The sequence below is a fragment of the Diceros bicornis genome, unplaced genomic scaffold, assembly GCF_020826845.1.
Source record: "Diceros bicornis minor isolate mBicDic1 unplaced genomic scaffold, mDicBic1.mat.cur scaffold_55_ctg1, whole genome shotgun sequence".
NCBI classification, from domain to species: domain Eukaryota; kingdom Metazoa; phylum Chordata; class Mammalia; order Perissodactyla; family Rhinocerotidae; genus Diceros; species Diceros bicornis.
The window spans coordinates 1,282,734-1,303,887 of NW_026691429.1; the positions used below are offsets into that span (position 1 = coordinate 1,282,734).

Sequence of the window (21,154 nt, forward strand, 5' to 3'; positions counted from 1 at the left end):
TGTATCATTGAAGAATTATCGTTGGAGCATTGATAGGATTTAAATTCTGTATCTGTACGGTATAATATTAGGTTCTCATTTTAAGCTTTATATTTGAAAAGCCGGGTATAGCAGAATATTAATAGTAATGTAATAATCACAAGAGTTTCAACATGGTAAAAAAGTGCTAGTAGGCAAGTATGTATTTGGTTTTCAAACGGTATCTAATTGTTCTTATCAGTATCGAAAGATCCTGTTACTGCATGTGTCCTTATGTTTTATTTCGTTTCTTTTAGGTCTCTTTTATTCAAAACCTTGTATTTTGTGTAGAAAGAGTTTACCGTGTGCCTGATTTTGGTGTCTGGGAAAGAGGAAGCAAATATAATAATGGCAGCACAGAGCTACATTCGAGGTAATTTGTTTATTTCTAAGGGTTTTTTTTTTTTAATTTAAATGTGTGGAATTTGAATATGAATAAAAATCAAAAGTATTAGATGGGAACTGTGGTTTCTATGTTAATTTCATCTCTTTTTTTTTTTTTCTATGTGATGCAGATGAAATTCACTTAAAATTAAACCAAAAGAGTCTGCTCTCAGTGCCGATAAACAGATGCAGGAAAGGAGCAGGGTGTCTTTCCCAGCCTCCCGTGGTGTTGGTACATGCATATCAGCCTCCAGTCCACGGCTTGGCCTTGCTGCTCAGCCAAGTCATTTTCTTTTTCCTCTTTACAATGACACTCTTTGAAAGATCAAGGAAATTAAAATTGCCAAACACCTATGTATATACATTGCATGTAAAATTCCCTTCCATGTTATAGAGCTGATTTTTGTCCTAATCAGAGATACTTATACTCTTCATATAAAACTTAACATTCATTGTTTTCTCTGAGAGGTGTGGTCACCATCTTGAGCTGTGGTTTAGGGGGTTTGAATAAACAAGAATAGTTGATAACTTATGTTAGTAGTTTGTGAATTTCCTTTACTCTTTAGGGTGAGGGAAATAGCTTTAATGACTGATTGCACCTTTCAGATGTTGTAAATTTTTGCCCAGGAGGTCATCTTTTAACTAAAAAGTGTAGCTCAATGAGTCCTATCCATTTCACACTAAAAGATTTAAGAATTTAAAGGTGATTAACTATAGGTCAGTTTACATCATTGAGACTTGAAGTAGAGAAACAGTTTAAGAAACACTGGTTAAGAGGAATCCACAGCTGTATATTTTTTTGGGTAGAAGAACTAATCACACAGAAAACTAAGCCAATATAAGATATAAACTAAGATATAGAAACTGGCTCCAGATCTCTAGCTGTGTATCATCTCCATGCCTCAGTTTCTTCATCTATAAAATGAAGATAATAATAGTTTCTACTTTATAAAGTTGTTATAATGATTGAGTTAATATATATGTAAAGCATTTGAATACCTGGCATAAGTGAGCACTAGAATACAAGTGTACTCACACATTTAAGAATATTTTAATAACAAAGATTGAAACAAAAAGGACTTCAGTTAACTCTGGGTTAACTAAAATACAAACATTTTTCTGTAAGTTTTATGATTCATATGAGGCATTTTTATAGTGCACAGCAGAATAGTAACAATCAGTGAAGAAGTCAGTGAAGTGGAGAAATAATTTGTGGGAAAGTTCAGTTCAGACATTAAACAAATTCTGGCAAATATTAAAAATAGGAAGATAATGTTATATTTCAGCCATAATCCAAATTAAGTTCTCAACATTTTCCAGATTATCAAATTACAAGAAAGAAAGTGGATTTGATTAGAAAAGGTGATTTTTAAAAATTTACCTTTCTAGCATTTATGATTTATCAGACCTTTTATCTGCGTTTTAATAACCGTTTGATACATGCCAATGTTATCCCACTGACATTATTTTCAGTATAAAATATTTGGAGTAGCATTTTTTCTGTTTATAAAAAGTGTAGTAAATTCAGAAAGAACCTTGGGTGAAAGATACCATCCTCAAAAGTGAAGGTGTTGGAAGGTTTCTAGTGAAAAAACAGGCTCCAACTTGTTTTCTTGTAACTAAGGTGCTAATCTTTAATTGAACCATTAAGGATTGTATTTCAAGGCTTGGAAGATCATTATATGATGTTCTTTGCTACCTTTTGCATGCAAAATTAATCTTAATTGTAGCAGGCCAATTCTATTCAAATGGATGGGTAATGAAGTTTGCCATTAGGTTTGGATGATGGGTTTTATACATTTAACATTGATCTTTTAATTTTCTATGGTATAACACTTTACAATTCTCCATAAGAATTCTAAACATTTTTTTCAAATGTGTCTGACCTCAGATCTCCACAAGCCTTCTTGGATGTGTCACCTCTGGTGCCAAAAGGGTCTATTTTGACACTGCAGGCGGACTTGGCACTGACGGACGCAGCGATAGCGGTAGTCGTGGGAGGCCAGTATCTTTCTGTGCTCAGGCCTGGGTAGTGGAATGTGGAGCTGCTGCTTAGCCTGTTGCTGCTGTAAGACATCCCAGAACTGTCTGTGCCTGGTTGGATCTGATCCTTACTGCTTAGTGCAATACCCTGTTATCTCCTTAAGCTGTCCTCCTCATTTCAGACAGCCTGAAGTAGTCTACAGTAACTCTTGCTGTAAGTACCCACACCACCCTTTTTGCCTTCTGGCTTTCTTTGCCGTTCTCCCTCTAGCTGTGTACTATACGGTCCTCCTTAGCAGGAGTCAGAGAAGAGACAGAGCACAATCTGACTGTTGCCTTGGTGCTCACTAGGGCCTTGGCCAAAGCGACTGGCTTGGTGAATGTTCCTTTCTTCCCTTATCACACTGGGCACATCCCTTCTAAGCTGCAACTTGATCAAAGAAGGTTACCACCCCTAGGCCCCCAAAAGGCACACATAGTATTCCGAAGTCAGAGCCTCCCTTTTCAGCATCCATTCTCAGTGGTCCTTTAATAATTGCAATCTGTGGCACTGTCCAGTTACAGAATATATTTTATTTAGGTCGGGCAGGGAACATTATTGCCTTTTATACGGGAAGAAACTAAGGTTTAGAAGGTTTAGCGATCTCCCCCCGACCCTGCCTTTAAATGATACACCCCAGTAAGTAGTAGAATCAGAACTGGATTCCAGGTGATTGGCCTCCAAGTCCAAAGTTGTTTCTGCTCTTTCACGTTGTATTTTCAAGTCTTAAAAAGTTTTTCTAAAGTTTGAAAGAACAGTAGGGTATATGCTCTTGGTGAAACTGTTATAAGTTTCAAGTATATCTTTGTTTAGTAATCAGTACAGCTTGATTCAGCTTAATGCTTTGATCAGACCCTTCCTGATCTGCCCTTTTCAGCCCCAGGTTTGCTGGTATCCCTTTTAGTCCAAGTTTTTGAATTATTTAGTATTTCTTAGATAAACCCTAGAATTTTTTTCTGAAAGGTGATCTCTTTACATTTATCTGAACCGCATTCTAGCAGCTGCCTCACCCTTTTCAGGGCTTTAGGAAAAGGATCCATTGCTCTAGGCTCACTATGATTTTCTTGAAATGTTTCCTAAGCAAGTGTTCCCTGCTTTCCTGGTTTTTCTGTTGACTTGACTTTCCTCAAGTGACATGCTCCTTTCAGTTTCTCCCAGGGTGTCTGGAACTGTGTCAGCTAATTCTCCTCTTTTCTCTTGTTCAGTCTCTAACAAATGCCTATGTATTTTAAAATCCTATATTATTTGATTTAATTACATTTTCCTCCATATATCTTTTTGGTACCTATTTATTGTAGCACTAATTCTTAACCCCCAGAATTACGTATCCAAGTAGTCTTCTCAGCTGCTCCAAGTTGAATTAAAGTATTTTAATCTTTATATTTCCCCTTCCTCATTTATGTGAGGATATTCCTACACCTTGGGACTACCTTTAAACCAAAATTCTTTGTTTTGGAGAAGAGATGAGTCATCTATAAGATGTGAATTGAACCTTCACCAAGACTAACTTTGAATTTTTTGGCTGTTGGGAAGAAAAAGGAAAATTGTACTTAATAACTTAGTAATGTGGATATCTGCCCAAATAGAAAGAAAAGTTTTTGAAACATTAACTCCTAAATAGAACTTTCTATTTAATAGCATAATTTCCTTTTTTACTTTGTTAAATCTAATATTTGCGGTACAAAGAAGACTGTAGAAGCAAAGAGAATTTAGAAATTTAGATCTGATTTTTCAGTTTTTTTTTTTTTTCATGGTTTTATGTTCTATTCGCTTGGCTTTTCCAATAAAGAAAGCCATCACTAAAATATCAGATAAGTAACCATCATATCACCACTTTACTCAGTTTAAGATGTTTTTAGTGACCATTTTATTCCACACAGTGCTTGTTATTTAAAGTAACTACTTAATCTTCTTAAATCATTTTTGATGTTCCAGTCATTGAACTATGATAGAAGCAACTATCCCTCCGTTCTGCTTCATTTTATGTATTTTTGCTGTACTGAACAATTCATCAGCACCCATTAAAACTATAGTCCTGTCAAGTTCTTGCTGTTTCAGGGGATATGATTGGGTGGCTCAGGGAACTAAAGCATAGTGTTAATGAGCAGGAGGATGTGAATTTAGTTCTCATGCTTGTCAATGAATTTTTTGGATTCTGTGGTGGGTTGTCAATCACTGAGTCCAAACCCATCATCTTTTCTAGAAAAGCTTTGAAATATGCAACAAACCACTTTTATTACAAACTATCTCCCAAGCGAACATCACTTCATTTTAGCCCTGTTAAATGAATGTTGAGGTAACACTTTTCAAGACCAGATTGGTGAATGTTCTACTGGTAGTATTCACCTAATATTAATATATTCAATAACTAATTATAGAGTAATTTAATTTTCTGAGAATGTCTTGTGCTAGTAAAATATTTTTAACTCTTACAACAGTATGTATTATATTTGACAGTAAAATGTAAGATCACATTAGGAGTATGTTTGAGTTTCTAAATAGCTTGCTGTAGCCAGAGATTTAAATAACCAGTGGATAATAAAGTAACATATTTGTGAATTTCAGTTAAGTCCAATTATTTAACCAATTGCATTGGGAAAGAAAGTTAAAAGAGAAAGAGTTCCACATTTACTCTAGTCCAGGTACAGTGTTTGTTTTTTTTTGTAATGCTTTATTTAGAAGACAATTTCAAAATTCATCCTTTAGCTGTCTTGTTAAAGACAAAACCTTGAGTTAGCTACATCGTGTATCTCCTCCAGTGCAGTATTTCTTTTGGATATTTGCCTTTTGAATAATTTATTTATTCTCGCTTCTCAAAATACTACAAACAGTCTTCATAACACATGTACGTCACACTGTAAGTGGAGGTTTTCTGGTATTACTCAGTTAAATGCATGTAAATGTTTGTGCGTTGGGGACTATAAGGGAACTCCTAGGACATCAGGAACACATTCTTAAGCAAGAACACCAGTTGACGATGGATGTTTTTGCATGAACTGTCAGAATAGATGACCCCTAGGGGCTCTCCTAACCCTTAGGTTCCAGGAGTCTAGAATTCTTATGCAGGTACTATTTGGTTTCCATTTGGAGCATGCAAGGCTGAGTATGATTGGCCTACTTATTCTGGGTACGTGATAGAATTAGGAACCTGACTTAGGTTCTTTTCTGGTTACCTATTGTTGCCAATAAACTACCCCCAAATTAGAGGCATAAAACAACAACAATATTTTATTAGTATTAACTCTCATAGTTCTGAGGGTTGCTGGGCTAAGCTAGGTGGTTCCTGCTCAGGGTCTTTTATGCATTTTCCGTCAGTTGTGGGTGGGGTTGGAGTCAGCTTGATGGCTTCCTCACTCAGGTATCGGAATGTTGACTGGAACCTTGGCAGGAGCTGTCTGCCACAAGACTTATATGAAGTTTTTTCATATAGACTTCCTCACAACATGGTGGCTGGGTTCCAAGGTCCAGCGTCACAAAAGAGAGGGCCAGGTGGGGGCTGTATTGCCTTTTATGACCTAGCTTTAGAGGTCATGCAGTATAACTTCCACCACATTCTATTTGTTAGAGTCAGTAAGACCAGGCCATATTCTAGTGAGGGGAATAAGAGTCCACCTCTTGATGGGAAGACTGTCAAAGAATTTGCAGACGTTTTAAACTGGCACATATTTTTCGCTTGGACTTTATTCCTTCAGGTTCTAGGCCTTGTCATTTCTCTGTTTTCTTTTTCCTACCTTCCTGTGGGTTCTTCAGCATTTTTTAGAATTGCGTATTGATTTATCTGTAATGATTTTGAAGGTATCTTTTTGTATAGCTTTTTAGCGATTGCTCTAGGTATTACATTATATATATAAACTGAGTGTACCGCGGTCATTATTTCACCCACTGGAGGCAAATATAGAAGTCTTACCTCCATTTATGTCTTGTTACGCTCCCCCATTTATATTATAGTTATCATAAATATTTTTCCCACATGCATTTAGAACCCACAGTGTTACAACTGTTGCTGTAATTGTCAAACATAATTTATAAAACTCAAGAGGAGAAGAAAAGCCTATCGTGTGTACCCATATTTTTGCTTACTATATTTTTTCTTCCTTTTTGATTGTTCCAAGGTTGATTGGTTGGTTGGTTGCTTGCAATCATTTTGTTTTGAGAATTTACTTTAGTCATACTTTTAGGGTAGATCTACTGGTGACAGATTTCTTATTTTTCTTTCATCTGGGAATGTCTTGTGTAAATAAATAAACAAATAGGATATATTTACTGGTATAAGATTCTGGGTTGACAGTTCTTCTGTTTCAATGCTTGAAAACACTTGCGCCACATCCTTTTAGCCTTCATGGTTTTTGGTAAGCAATTCATTGTCATTCCGTTGTTTTTCCCCTATAGGTAAAATGTTGTCCATGGCTACTTTAAAGATTTTTTCTTTGTCTTTAGTTTTCAAAAGTTTTGATGTGCCTAGCATGGATATATTTATTTTATTCTGATTGAGTTTCACTCGCTGCTTGAATCTGTAGCTTTTTGTTTCTTGCAAATTGGGAAGTTGTCTGCCATTATTTCAAGTACTTTTTTTTTTAGCTCTGCCCTTTTTCTTCTCTCCTTGAGGGAGTCCAATGACATGAATGTTAGATCTTTTGTTATAGCCCCAAAGGTCCCTGAAGCTCTCTTCGTTTTTTTTTTCTAGTCAATTTTTTTCTCTTTTGTTCTGATTGGATAATTTCTATTGTTTTATCTTCCAATTTGGTTATTGTTTCCCCTTTCTCCCCCATTCTGCCATTGATCCTGTCCACTGAGCTTTTAATTTTTATTATTGTAATTTTTCACTTGTAAAAACTTTGTTTACACTTTTCTGTTTCTTAGCTGAGGCTTTCTATCTTTTCACTTGTTTCAATCATATTTATAATTGCTCATTGAAGAATTTTTATTATGGCTGTTTTAAAATCTTTGTTAGATAATTTTAACATTGCTTTCGTCTCAGTGTTAGCATCTATTGATTGTCCTTTTTCATTCAGTTTTGCTGGGTCTGGTTCTAGACATGATCAGTGATTTTTGATTGAAATGTGGACATTTTGAGTATTATGTTGTAACACCCTGAATCTTATTTTAACTTTCTATTTTAGCTATATTTTTTTGGCACCACTCTGCCAGGGGAAGGGGGCAGGGTCATCACCTCATTACTACTGGGTAGGAATGTAAGTCTAGGTTTTTCTTTGATATCCAAGATGGAGACTCTTCATTGTTGCTGGGTCCAGTTGGGATGCCTAGTTCCCCAGTAGGCCTCCACTGATACCTCCTTGGCTAGGAAGGATAGGAGTGCCTCATTACTCATTCCCAGTTGGCCTCTACTTATGGAACAGGGAGAGGATGTGGCCTCTTTGCAGCTGGGCATTAGTGAAAGTACTGACTCTCCATTGGACCTCCTCTGATGCCATCCCAGCAGGAAGGGTAGGTTCACCTCATTACTGGCAAGCAGGTGTGGAAGTCTAGGCTTTCCGTGTGTTCTCCACTGACGCTGAAATGTGAGGGGGGAGACTTCTTAACACTCATTGGTAATGAAAGTCTTGGCTTCCTTCTTGGACTTCTCTGACACCACACGGCAGCTGAGAGGGTTGCAGGTTGGGTGCAGTTCCTTATTATAGACTCAATGTAGAAGTCTAGGTTCCCCACTAGCCTTTACAGGAGTGAGTGGGGGTAGGGCCACAGTTTTCTTTTCTTGAGTGGTTCTTCTCTAAATTTTAAACTGTCTAAATTTTGAGTGGTTGTTGTCTATTGTGTTTTGCTAGGCTATCCTTTTCCTGGTCCTTTAGCTAGAGAGAGCAGGCTTTTGTTGGGGCTTTTTTTAATACACCTACTGGCATTTCCTGGTTTTTGGCTTCTTTAGCTCTAAGTCTGGTATATTGGAGGCAAAAAGGAAACTCAGGGAACTTACCAAGTGTTGTTCCTAGAATCCTAAGGCTCCTAGCCAGTCTGCCTTTCCATCTTTCTGAGGCTTTTTATTTTTGTTATGTGATGTCCAGGGTTTTTTGTTGTACTTAGTGAGAGAAATAGGGAAACTTATGTCTACTCCACTTCCCCATCCATGTATTTTAAAAGGTTTCCCACCTATTTACTATCCTGTATTAAAAGTAATGCATACTTGAGAACATTTCATGTAAACAACCCATTGAAAATGTAGATAATGATGATTCGAATAGCTTAGAACAGTGGTTCTCAAATTTAAAGTGCATTTAACCCCCTGGGGGGCTTTTTAACACTGATTGTTGGGCCCCACTCCTGGAGAGGAGTGAGAATTGGCATTTCTAACAAGTTCCCAGATAATGCTACTGCTCTGGGGACCACACTTTGATAATCACTCCTTTAGAGAAATGCTGAAATGATGACTGATCATTAATTTTAAATGATATTAATAGCATATGCATTTGCTTTTAATAAAAACAGAAAAAATGCAATAAGTAAAATAAACTGGATATTAGATCTAAAATATTTAAATGTTATTTATAAGATGACAGTCATATTTTTAATGAAATTTGTCTTCCCATTTTCCAGCACTATTGTATGTGGCATTTGAGAGGGCAAAGGAGTACGTATTTTATTATAAACAGAACAATATAGCAAAAAATGAGAGGTATGATGATCAGTTGTTTTGTGAGCATAAAGTAATGCCTATTTTATTGGACTCTAAGCAAAGAGTATTTGAATGGGTATATTAAACCCCACTCCGTGGTAAGTGTATGATGTGCAAGAACTTTTTTTAAGGCTCAGAGTTGATATCAGAAAAGCTCTTTTACATTGATCTGAGCTAATGATGCGCAACCTTGTTATTACTGTGCACATATTATAATATACCTTCCTCTAAAGTTCATCTTTTTTTTTCTTGAGTTAGTGAATATAAATGATACTGGAATTAAAACTACTCCCATCAATAGTATGACCATTTGCCTAGATCAAGGTGAACTTAGAAATATTTTTCCCAGAAGATCACTAACTATAAAAAAGAGAAATTAAAATAGTGAAATGTCAGACTGCGATCTCTTAGACATTATTCTTCCTACAGAAGTTGTTCTAAGTTTTAATAAAGAAACTTACTTGTGAATATTCATCAGATAATGGTTCTTATTTTGTAGCCAGATATATTAGAGTTATAAAGTATTTCCTTTTCTCTTTTAGCTCTGTTGGCTTAGCAAAAGCAGCTCTAGAAGCAATTAATGGATTCAACCTCTTTGGCAACCAGGTAAAAAAAACAGCAATAGTAACAATAAACTGTGATTGTTTATTTGAATTATGTTTTTAATTAATTTGGCCATTCATTAACCAAGTTGTTCCTTATGATCAGAGAATGTCTGAAATTTATGTGGCAGACCATGGTTGAACAGACTTTCCTTTGAATATGATTTGCCGGTTAAATTTTAGTTTTCTAACTAAAAAACATTGCTTAATTAGAAAAAAAAAAAAATCTCTTCATAAAGAATTCTCATTGTCTTTGTTCCCTAGCTTTTTCCTCAGGTCTCTTGTTGAGCTTTCACAGTTTTAAATATTCCTAGCCTTATATATCATATATTTTCCATATTAGTTCTCATGTTGGTTTCAACTTAATGTAAATCTTATGTAGAGGGGAATTTGTGTAATATGTGCAGCCAAAGAATTGGAAATTTTAATCCTAGCTTAACCCTCAACTGGCTGTAATTATATGTCTAAATCTCATTTTCTTCGGGATAAAAGAGAAATCCTAAGGGTTGCCTTAAATTTTCTTAAAACAAGATCTTTAACAAGTTTCTGCACCCAATCAAGTGACCGTGGATTGAGTTGTCAATGAAAGGGAATAAAATGTAGGAATACAGGTTATTACTCTGGATCAAGAACTAGGCTGTCTTTAGCAATTTTTGTAAAGATTCTTAAGATGGGAGGGCAAAGGCGGTTTCCAGCTGATATTATAATTAACCTTAAGTTATTAAAATGCTTGGTGGTCTAGTGGTTAAGATTCAGCACTCTCGTTGCTGTGGTCTGAGTTCGTTTCCTGGTCAGGGAACCTCACCACCCATCTGTTGGTTGTTATACTGTGGCAGCCATGTGTTGCTGTGATGCTGAAAGCTATGCCACTGGTATGTCAAATACCAGCAGGGTCACCCGTGGTGGACAGGTTTCAGGGAAGCTTCCAGACCAAGGCAGACTAGGAAGAAGGACATGACCACACATTTCTGAAAAAATTGGCCATGAAAACCCTATGAATAGCATTGGAGCATTATCTGATACAGCACCAGAAGGTGAGAGGATGGAGCAAAAAGACCAGGCGGGGTTCTGCTCTTTGGTACACAGGGTCACTAGGGGTCGGAACGGACTTGATGGCACTAAAAACAACAACCAATTAAAATGCCGAGTCAGTAAAAATACATTTTAGAAAGTTATGCAGATATGCAAAAGGTAACATGGTTTTTGTTATGGCAATTGTAATACTATGTACCCGAAGTCTTGAATTTAAGAAAGTTTTAAGTTGAAGTGTTATAGTACAACTGCCTCTCTTTCACTCCCTACATCCACAAACTCACTTCTGTTCTCACTCTAACTTCCTCTTGGAGGATGGACTCTGCTTACATCCAGGACATGAAGAATGAAGAATGAACATAGACATGAACGGATTGGGAAGAGGGGAGCAGCACCTTATTTTGGGTGCCCAAGACTAAATCGCCCACTTCCCACACTCTTCCTCCTCTCTCAAGACCTCTGGCTGGAGAAATGGAGAGATCAGAGCTCATGGGGGTTTGAGGGGTGTGAGCCTATCGAAATCATGATTATTAATATTATGCCTCTCCTGGAGATTCTTGGTGCCTCTGGCACTGATCTCTTGGCTTATGTCAACATTTCTTTCTCACTGGAAGAGTCAACATACTCATGGAAGTCCCACATGTATCCTTCAGTACTTCTCATTTCCTTTTCACCCTTGCCTCACTCTCAGTACATTCATTTAAATTAGTGTGTACGTGTGTATGTATGAATTTGTGTGTGTATATGTGTGTGTGTATGTCTGTGTTTGTGTTTGTGTATGTATATAGGTATATTAGATAGATAGGTAGGTGGGAAGGAAGGAAGGAGTATGGCATAAAGGTATAAAGGCATAAACATGGCATAAAGGTATGGCATTGTAGCATTATTTACGATGGCCAAGATATGGAAACAACCTAAGTGTCCATCGATGGATGAATGGATAAAGAAAATGTGGTAAATATATATACAATCATGTGGCGCATTGCGATGTTTTGGTCAACAATGGACTGCATATATGATGGTGGTCCCATAAGATTAGTACCATGTAGCATAGGTGTGTAGTAGGCTATACAATCTAGGTTTGTGTAAGTACACTCTGTGATAGTCACACAATGATGAACAGCATACAGTGTGCCTAAAAGCACATTTCTCAGAACATATCCCCATCATCAAGTGATGCATGACTATACAATGGAACATTATTTAGCTATGAAAAAGAATGAAATCTTGACATTTGTGACAACATAGATGAACCTTGAGGGCGTTATGCTAAGTGAAATAAGTCAGACAGAGAAAGACAAATAGCATATGATCTCACTTATATGTGGAATCTAAAACAACAAAACACCAAGCACATATATACAGAGAACAGATTGGTGGATGCCAGAGGTCGGGGGTGGAGGGTGGGTGAAATAGGAGAAGGGGGTCAAAAGGCACAAACTTCCAGTTATAACATAAGTCATGGGGATGTAATGTGTATCATGGTGACTATAGTTAATAATACTGTATTGCATATTCGAAAATTGCTAAGAGTAGATCTTAAAAGTTCTCTTCACAAGAAAGAAAATTTTTGTAACTATGTACGGTGATGGATGTTAACTAGACTTATTGTGGTGATCATATTGCAGTATATACAAATATTGAGTCATTATGTTGTACACCTGAATCTAATATAATGTTATACGTCAATTATACCTCAATTAAAAAAAAAAGAATGGCATTGTATTTGGAGTCAGGAGACTCACTGTATGCTCTGTACTCCCACTAGTGAGTTCTGTGACATTGGCTAGTTGTTTACCTGTCTCGGCTTCCTCAACTAAAAAAATAGAGATAATGATACTAGGACCTAACTCAGAAGGTTTTCATGCAAATAAAAAGCTTAGTATAGTGCTTGGCAAAGATTAAACCCTCAATAAATATTATCTCTTGTTATTGTTAATGAAGTACTGGTAATGTTAAAGAACGGAAATGAAGAGATTGGACTGAAAAGCTTCTAGAGAGTATTTCAAGGAGACTTAGAGGAGTCATGGACTAAATCAATAGTGTTACAGCAGCAGTCTGGAAAGATACAGGTCTTGCTCTTCTGCCTTCCATGGCATACCAAGTAGTGTGCTGAATGGAGTTTTGTGTCTAGGTTGGACATTATAAGGTATTGGTCAGCTCTTTTTTGCAATCGTGCCATCTCCTTTGATGTCCCTGAGTCTTAGTGTATGTTGCTTATGTGTCTGGTATATATACTACATATATGCCTCCACCTACATAGAAGCCCACACGTATACATGCTACCTTTCCTAACTACCCATGTTTCAGGGCTCTGTCTTCAGCCTACTTTTCCCAGGAAGCTTTCATAGATCTCTTAGCCATAACTCTAAAAGCACTGAATTGCTCTACTATACTTTCTGATTCTGAGTTATAAATATACTGCTAGAATTGTTCCTCAGCCATAATGTCTCAGTCTTGGCTGCACAGTGGAATTATTTGCAATACTGATTGCTGGGCTCTACCCCTGGAGATTCTGATTTAATTGGTCTAGGGGGAGACCTTGGCCTTGAGATGTTTCCAACTGCCCAGGAATTGTAATGTTCAGCCAAGGATGAGAACGACTGCTCTAAGCAGAGTTAATATTGACCTTGGTTAGCTCACGTCCATTCCCAGCAGAGCTGTGTGCCAAATGTTTGCCGAGTTGACTATTCGTTGAGTATTTTGGATGGAAATATAGACAAATAATGTCTTATTCCTTTAGCCACATAGATGTCACATGTTGCAAGTGGAGCTCTCCATGTTCCTTTTTTTTGGATAATATCAAACAGTATCCTAGTTTTACCAATTCCCTTTCATTTTTGTTTCTGATGTGGAGAATTACAGAAACCTGACTTTGTTAATGTTAAAATTCCCACCTCTACAGCAAAGTTAAAAATATACCTGCTAAATAGTAGCACATTTAAGAGTGCATATGATCTTTTCAGTGTTTAATCATTTTATCATATTGCTCCATGTCCTTCAATGGGCTGTGGTCTAATTAGAAGTCAGTGGCTGGGAAAAGAACTGATGTAACAAAGAAATGTTTTTATTCAAATGAAAACCTATAGAAACCTCCTCAAGATTTGAGGGATTTCAGATCAGATGAATATTCTCAGCTATTTCCAAAAACTGTTGATGTAGTGTTTTAGAAGACCTGATCATGTGTCTTTAACTAAATTAATTTAGAGCTTTGAAAAAGTACACCTATTGATCGCAACTCAGACAATCTTAGATCTTTGGAGCTGGAAGGGCCCTTCTCTCAAAATGAGTGGTCACAGAGTTGAGGTGGCTTTTCACTGGTCATGCAACAAAGAGGCAGAACAGGAATTAAACCAAAGCCACTTGGTAATGAATCTGGAATATCAACTATTAGTACAGGAAATCTTAAATCTTGAATGCTTTCTACCTTTAGAGGTGAGAACTGTGCATTTGCTTTTGAAAACTTTTAAGCCATTTTCTTCTTTTTTAAAAAATTTAATTTTTTTATTGAGGTGTAATCAACATATTAGTTTCAGGTGTACAACATAGTGATTCAGTATTTGTATATATTATGAAATGATCACCATAATAAGTCTAGTTAACATCCAAACCCACACGTAGTTACAAATTTATTTTTCTTGTGGTGAGAACTTTTAAGATCAACTCTCCTAGCAACTTTCAAATATGCGGTACAGTATTGTTAACTGTAGTCACCATGCTGTATATCACGTCCCCATGAGTTATTTATTTTATAACTGGAAGTTTTTACCTTTTGACCACATTATTTTCTTCTTAATTGTTGAACTTCTGAATGAGACATCCACTTGGCAAACAGCGTGAAAGGCTTGCCTTTTGCCCTTTTTGTGCTTCAGTGTATGAGATAAGATAAATGTTAATTTTTATTTTTATGGAAAATTGTTGGGTGGAATAAGCTTTTAGCTTTGATAATGGTTATTATGTGTTCTTACACTTCCTTTCTTCTTTTTTTTAAAATGTCAGACTTGTCTTATTATTCAAGGAAAAAACCTTATCATTTAAATCTTCCCTGTGAAAGCAAGTTATTTTTCTTTGGCAGAAAATATCTAAGAAGAAAATGTGATAAAATGGCCTAATGTCTTTAGTGATAAGTTTATAATAAAGGCTAATTTGGAGCATTTAGAAACATACTCATCAATATGAGAATCACATATTTCATCATACTTTCAAATATGTTCTCTATAAATATAGTGACATATATAATATTTAAGTGATATTTGACACTATTTAAATAATAATTTTTAAATAAATTATAATTCACACTCAGCAAATGTCATAGACATGCTAAGCAACAGTTTTGTGGTTCCTGGGTCTGAGTCTCAGCTCTCCCCTTTCTGAAACCCTAAGAATTACTACTCAGGTTCACCTCGCTCTGTAGTTGGAAAGTTCTTTTAACGCATGTGAGTAGAATCTTCTGTAGAAAAGAGAAGCATGGCTTGTGAGAGGGGCTGCTGGAAGCTACTGTTGGGCCAGTAAGTAAAAGTTGACTATTTACATGCCCATTGCCACCACAGCCATGATGCAGAGGGGTAATTCCCATCAGTAAATATCCTTTCTGTAAGAATCCTGCTCTCCAGGCTCTGCCACGGAGCTCAAGAACAGCTTAATGCTGAACTAGGGAAGAAAGTCTCCTGATGGTAGTTCTGTGGTATGATTTTGCATTCAGAAGAACAGAAATCATGTGTAGTAGATACACTGAGTGGGTTCATCTTGTTTTATGCTTTGATGCTATGTGGCAGCAAGCCTATTAGCTCAGGTTCAGAGAAGTGATTGATGGGGTAAAGAAAGGCCCAGACAATCCTTCAAATCATTTCCCTTTGAATTGAGACTAAAGAGATCAGCAGTGTCTTATGGTCATAGATGTCACCCTTGGCTTTAGGTACCATCTCAAAAGTGTTTGTTGCAGTCATGGAGTCTGAGGTAGATGGTTCAGTGCAGCTCTTCCCCACCATTGGAACTCAAGTCCCCATGACAGTGGTTAGGTTGAATCATCTTCTAGTGTATTTACTAGAAAGTAGTCATAGAAACTCAGTTTGGGAATACAGTTTGAGCTATCAGTCTTAAAATATGCTCTGTAGATGGAGTCAGGATATGATGGTAGAGTTGTGATAATTTCAGGAAATGGAAGATGAAAATAAAATATACAGTGTTAATCAGATACTTTGGAGTGACATATACATATAAAACATCCTTTCATATTCCTGGTTTTGATTGGAGAAATCACAATACTGACAAATGAGCTGAGGCCAGAATCTAAAAGGTAATGACTAGAGAAATTGCTCATGTTATGCAGAGCATTCAAAGCAATGCAGACATATCAAACTTCCTTTGAAATTTGCAGGCATAAAATTAATGTGTCTGATGATTTAAAGTTGGTGATAATTAATTCCATAAGTAGGGTCTCCTTGATGACTTTCTTAAAAATTTGCTTCTGAAGAGGAATAGGTGCCCATGGTCTTAGGTGAATTTTATGGTGAATTTTATCTTCCTGTGAATCTTGGCCCTATGCCTAAGCATGGTATATTTTTTAAGAGGACAGCCACACAATATAGTTAACTAGCATTTGCTCTCACTGTTAAAATCCAGTAATATTATGAAATTATTTTTCCCTTTGTGCATATTTCTTAGAGGCTGGCAGAGGAAGAAACCTGAACAAATACTTTGATGAATTTAGATAAATAAACCATTTATTCGTGGCCAGAAAATAGAAATTGGCTTGTTTATATTAATCAGATAATGGCAAGAATTGCCAAATTTGCTATTTCACTTCATTATTTATAAATTACACTAGTTAGATTTTATCTTTTAAAAATTCAGTTCAAGGCAGACTGATTTGGCATGCAATTAACTTTATTAATTATGAGCCTAAAGATAAATTATAAGTCCTGTTATTTTGTGTATTCACAGGCTCCCAACATCTCATACCTATTCATTTCTCTGCTGTTTGTTCTAACTACCCTGCCTGCTCCCCTTCCCACAAAAATTCAGATCCTAGCTTTGGTCCTTGCCTTTTCCATGAAGTATCCCAGGTTCCCTATTTTGTTTTTTTTATGTTACCTTTAGAGATTTATTATCATTATTATTCTCTCATCTAAGCCACTCACTTGGTACATAGGCCCATATCTTGGTACATCGTCATGTATTGCCTGCCATGTGCAGTCTTTTTGTTTTGTTTAATATTCATCTGGTTAGGACTGAATATCACCTGGGTCAGCTCCTTGAGAGCAGAGGTCAAGTTCTATCTTGTTTTCCTCAAAGCAGAGAACACATCACTCTGACAGTGGCAGATACCGCATGAAGCTTTGTTGAATTCAATTTTGTCAGTGGATATGAAAACTAGGGAATTTCAAATAATAGAAAGGACAGTTTAGTGTTAATCTGGTTGTAGAATGACAGCCTCACTCATTTCTTCTTCATTTATTAATTTACTCGTCAGAGTTAAAACAGATTTAAGAAATGATATTATGAATGAGAAATCATTCTATTTTTTTTTTTTTGGTGAGGAAGATCAGCCCTGTGCTAACATCTGCCAATCCTCCTCTTTTTTTGCTGAGGAAGACTGGCCCTGGGTTAACATCTGTGCCCGTCTTCCTCCACTTTATATGGGACGCCGCCACAACATGGCTTGCCAAGCGGTGTGTTGGTGCGCGCCCAGGATCCGAACCGACGAACCCCATGCTGCCGCAGCGGAGCGTGCGCGCTTAACCACTTCCACCACCGGGCCGGCCTGAGAAATCATTCTATTTTATGAGCTAATACTCATGTATGTACGTGGGTTAACAGGAAAAATGTACATATAGTGAGTCTGATATTTGGAGGTAGGGCCTAGTACCACTAGACATTGAGTTTCAGTCTAGGTGATTGATTTGAGGTATTTTAGTTTCAGAGTGAATGCGTCTTTGAAGTTGGTGAGAATTAGAATGATAGTTCTCTTCTTCCCTTCCCCATGTGTTTTTCTGAGTATTCTCTTATAATGGAAGCTGTATTTGTATTCCAGTTTCATTCTCTGTGTTTTCAAAATGTTTAGCTCCCCAGTAAAAGAACAAAGCTATGTTTACTTATGGCTATGCTCATAAATACGGAAAGCACTAATGGCTAAATATTAAATTTTTTTTAACTTGGTTAGCAGACCAATTGACATTTTTTGTTACACCTGTCTTTTTGTTCAAGTTTTTTGGCTCTTACTTGAAAGATATTTTTTATTGTGGGAAATTGTATAACTTAGTGGTTAAGGTGTGGGCTTCTGTGTTAGAGACTTGATTTTGAACCCGTGCTCTATTAAACTAAGATTTAGCATCTTTTTCAGTAAAATGGGGATAATAATCCTCTATATATGGGGATTAAATGAGATAATCCATGTGAAGCATAAAGCACAGTGCCTGACACACAGTGAATATTAGCTTTTATTTGCATTTTTATTATTTGAGATTCTCCTGTCTCTATATTTTAATCAAGTAGTTTTTATATCTATAATTCTAGATTGTATCTAAATTTGCTTAGTTTGATCATATAATCAACATTCTTTATTAGGACTGTACAATTCAGATTTTGTGAACTCAAATTGGTTCTTGTTTTATTCCTTGTCAAAAATGTGAGTAAACTATTTGTATTTTTATTAACATGAATATCCTTAATTGATTAGGTATCTTACAATCAATACATTTTGATTTATAAGAAGACTGAGGAGAAATAGGGAAATGTAAAAATAACATTTTTTATGATTATAAAATGAATGTTTATTGCAAGAAATTTGGGAAGTGCTGAAAGTATAAAAAAAGAAAATTAAAATCTTCTGTAATGCCACTCTCAATGCAACCAGTGTTAGTGTTTTTGTGAAATTTCTTACAGTCAAAATGCCCAATGTTCTACAAGTCGTTTTTTCTTAATTTAGGAAATGTTTTTCTCTTTCTTGTTCCAGGGCTGTTCTTGGTCGGTTATATTTGTGGATCTCGATGCTCACAATCGCAATAGGCAAACTTTGTGCTCACTCTTACCCAGAGAATCAAGATCTCATGTGAGATATTTTTATAATAAATTAATAAGAGCTATCGTTTATGATTGTTATGTAATTTTGTTTACTTTTCTAAGAATGTGTTCCAGAATGTTAGAGGTTGCCAGCAGAGAAGAGAAGAGAGAATAGACGTTGCCTCTCACTTGCCTGGTCTGTGGAGGTCTTGTTCAGGAAGTGAGCAGAGCTGTGGACACAGCTGCTTTGTCTTTCGAGTCTTTTGTAGAACAGGAGAAAAGTAGACCTTTTATTTTTTCAGGAGGGAGTAGCAACATTATACCAAAATGAATTTTTTTGTCACAGAATATTAGAAAAATATTTTTCATAATTTATATTCCTTTTGAATAAAATTATTTTTCATGCTTCTTTTCTCTCATTCGAGTCACAATTTTTTTTGGCTGATAAACTTTTATATGCCTATAGTACGCAATTGCGGATTTTTATAGGGGTTATTTATGGCTCTATTCTTAGAAAACACTCAAAATGGAATAATTTAATTATTTAAAAATAACTGTTTTATAGAAGTAATGCAGGATTATGATCAAAGAAAAACAAAACCCACAAATAAGCAAGTAATAATAATATAATATCCACTCGTTATTCCACCACTCAGTTATAATCTTAGGGTGACAACATTTGTGTTTATATGTTTTTATATATTTTTATATACATATATACTTTTCATTTTATAATACTGGGAGAATATTGTTCATAATATTTGATAATCTGGTTCTATGAATGGACATGTTTCCAGATCAATAAATGTTTCTACAATATAAACTTTAATGGCTGCTAATTTACTTATCTAATTGTTGGACATTTAGATTGTTTTGTGTTTTTCACTGATACCAAAAAATTGTTATGAGAAACTAAGTTTTAATGATTAGTTATTGGTGTTAAATTTTTACACACTGCCTTAATTAATATCTTAAAGTTTGAGTCCAGTGTTGAACCTTGAAAATACTCCTTATTGGTGAATAAAGTTTTATCTCCTCTGTAAGCTTCACTAAACCATACCATATAAGCGTCTGTGTGTCCCTTGTAGCACAGCAATCTCACTGTCAGTTAAAGACTTTTATTGACTTATTTATTGACTTATTTCTTATTTACTTACCTTTTATTATCTATTCCTTATTTATTGACTTATTTTTATCGGCTTTTCATCTCCATGATTCTCCTTGGGCTGTGTTGATCATATCACTGCAGGCACTTACAGTCCCTTCTTTTTTTTTATTGCTGCCAGAACACAGATGCTGCCCTGCTCCCCTGCATCACTTATCCTGCATTTGCCCTGGATGATGAAGTTCTGTTTAGCCAGACACTTGATAAAGTGGTTAGAAAATTAAAAGGAAAATATGGATTTAAACGTTTCTTGAGAGATGGATATAGAACATCACTGGAAGATCCCAACATACGCTGCTACAAACCAGCTGAAATGAAGGTATCAAAAACTATTCCATATCAGGGCATAACAGAGTGGTCAAAAGCACCGATTGAGGAGTCAGACTTCTTGGGTTTGACTTCTGGCTCTGCTACTTACTAGCTGTCTGGCCTTGGGCATGTTAATTAACCTCTCTGTGTTAATATTCTTCATTGGTAATATAATAGTACCTACTATTATTGGTCCTATTATTGAGGTTCTTGTGAGGATTAAATGAGTTAGTATATATAAAAATGCTTAGATCGGTGCTTCGCACATCGTAAGCACTTGATAAGTGTTAGCTCTTACCACCAGTGAAGCCCATTTGCTCATATGGAGCCATATTGATTCATCGGGTGAATAATTCTTCTTTCACACTTTCAGAACTCTGCCTGCCTGTTTCATACCATTTGTCTCATGTAATAGAAAATATCTATTTGTGATCCAATTTTCAATCTGTTAAGCAAATGCTCTTTTTTTTTTGTTTCACTTAGACACTTCCCTTTGAAATATAGTCCTCTAAATAATTAGTTTTAAAATATTTTCTATTTCAAATATACATATGTACCACTATATCTAGATTTATACTAGGTGTTTTTAAGCTGTCCAGAAAACTATAACACCCCCCAAAAAGGTAAGCGTGCCTCCACATTGCTGAATACAATTAGTGGGGTAGATTGAAAATTACTTTTGTAAGCATTGTCATAATTTTGACTCATTCACTGAAGATAGGGAAAATCCCATGAATCTGTATATAAAAAATGTCCAGGCAGCATGGTACCTTGTAATTTGTTTGACAATTAAATACTCTTTTAAAATTTAGTATACATTTAGTTTTGCAGAACAGCGAGACACACTATTTATCATTTTATTTAATTTCACAACTGACTATCATTTGGGAGCATTAGGAGCCATTGTATTGTGTACATCTTTGAAACCTTACAGCAGTCTGTTAGATTAAGCCAAAAGATCCGTTTATCTCTTAAACACCTTGAGATGTTTCTTT

At 35.9% G+C, this 21,154-nt stretch overlaps 1 long non-coding RNA gene across 1 annotated transcript; it reads left to right on the plus strand.

Moving 5' to 3' along the window:
- The first annotated feature begins 274 nt into the window (after positions 1 to 274).
- LOC131403102 (uncharacterized) lies at positions 275 to 20,134 on the plus strand. Its single transcript, XR_009219223.1, has 4 exons — positions 275 to 391; positions 9,593 to 9,656; positions 18,639 to 18,734; positions 19,972 to 20,134. It is a non-coding gene; the product is annotated as an uncharacterized LOC131403102 (long non-coding RNA).
- Positions 20,135 to 21,154: the final 1,020 nt, after the last annotated feature.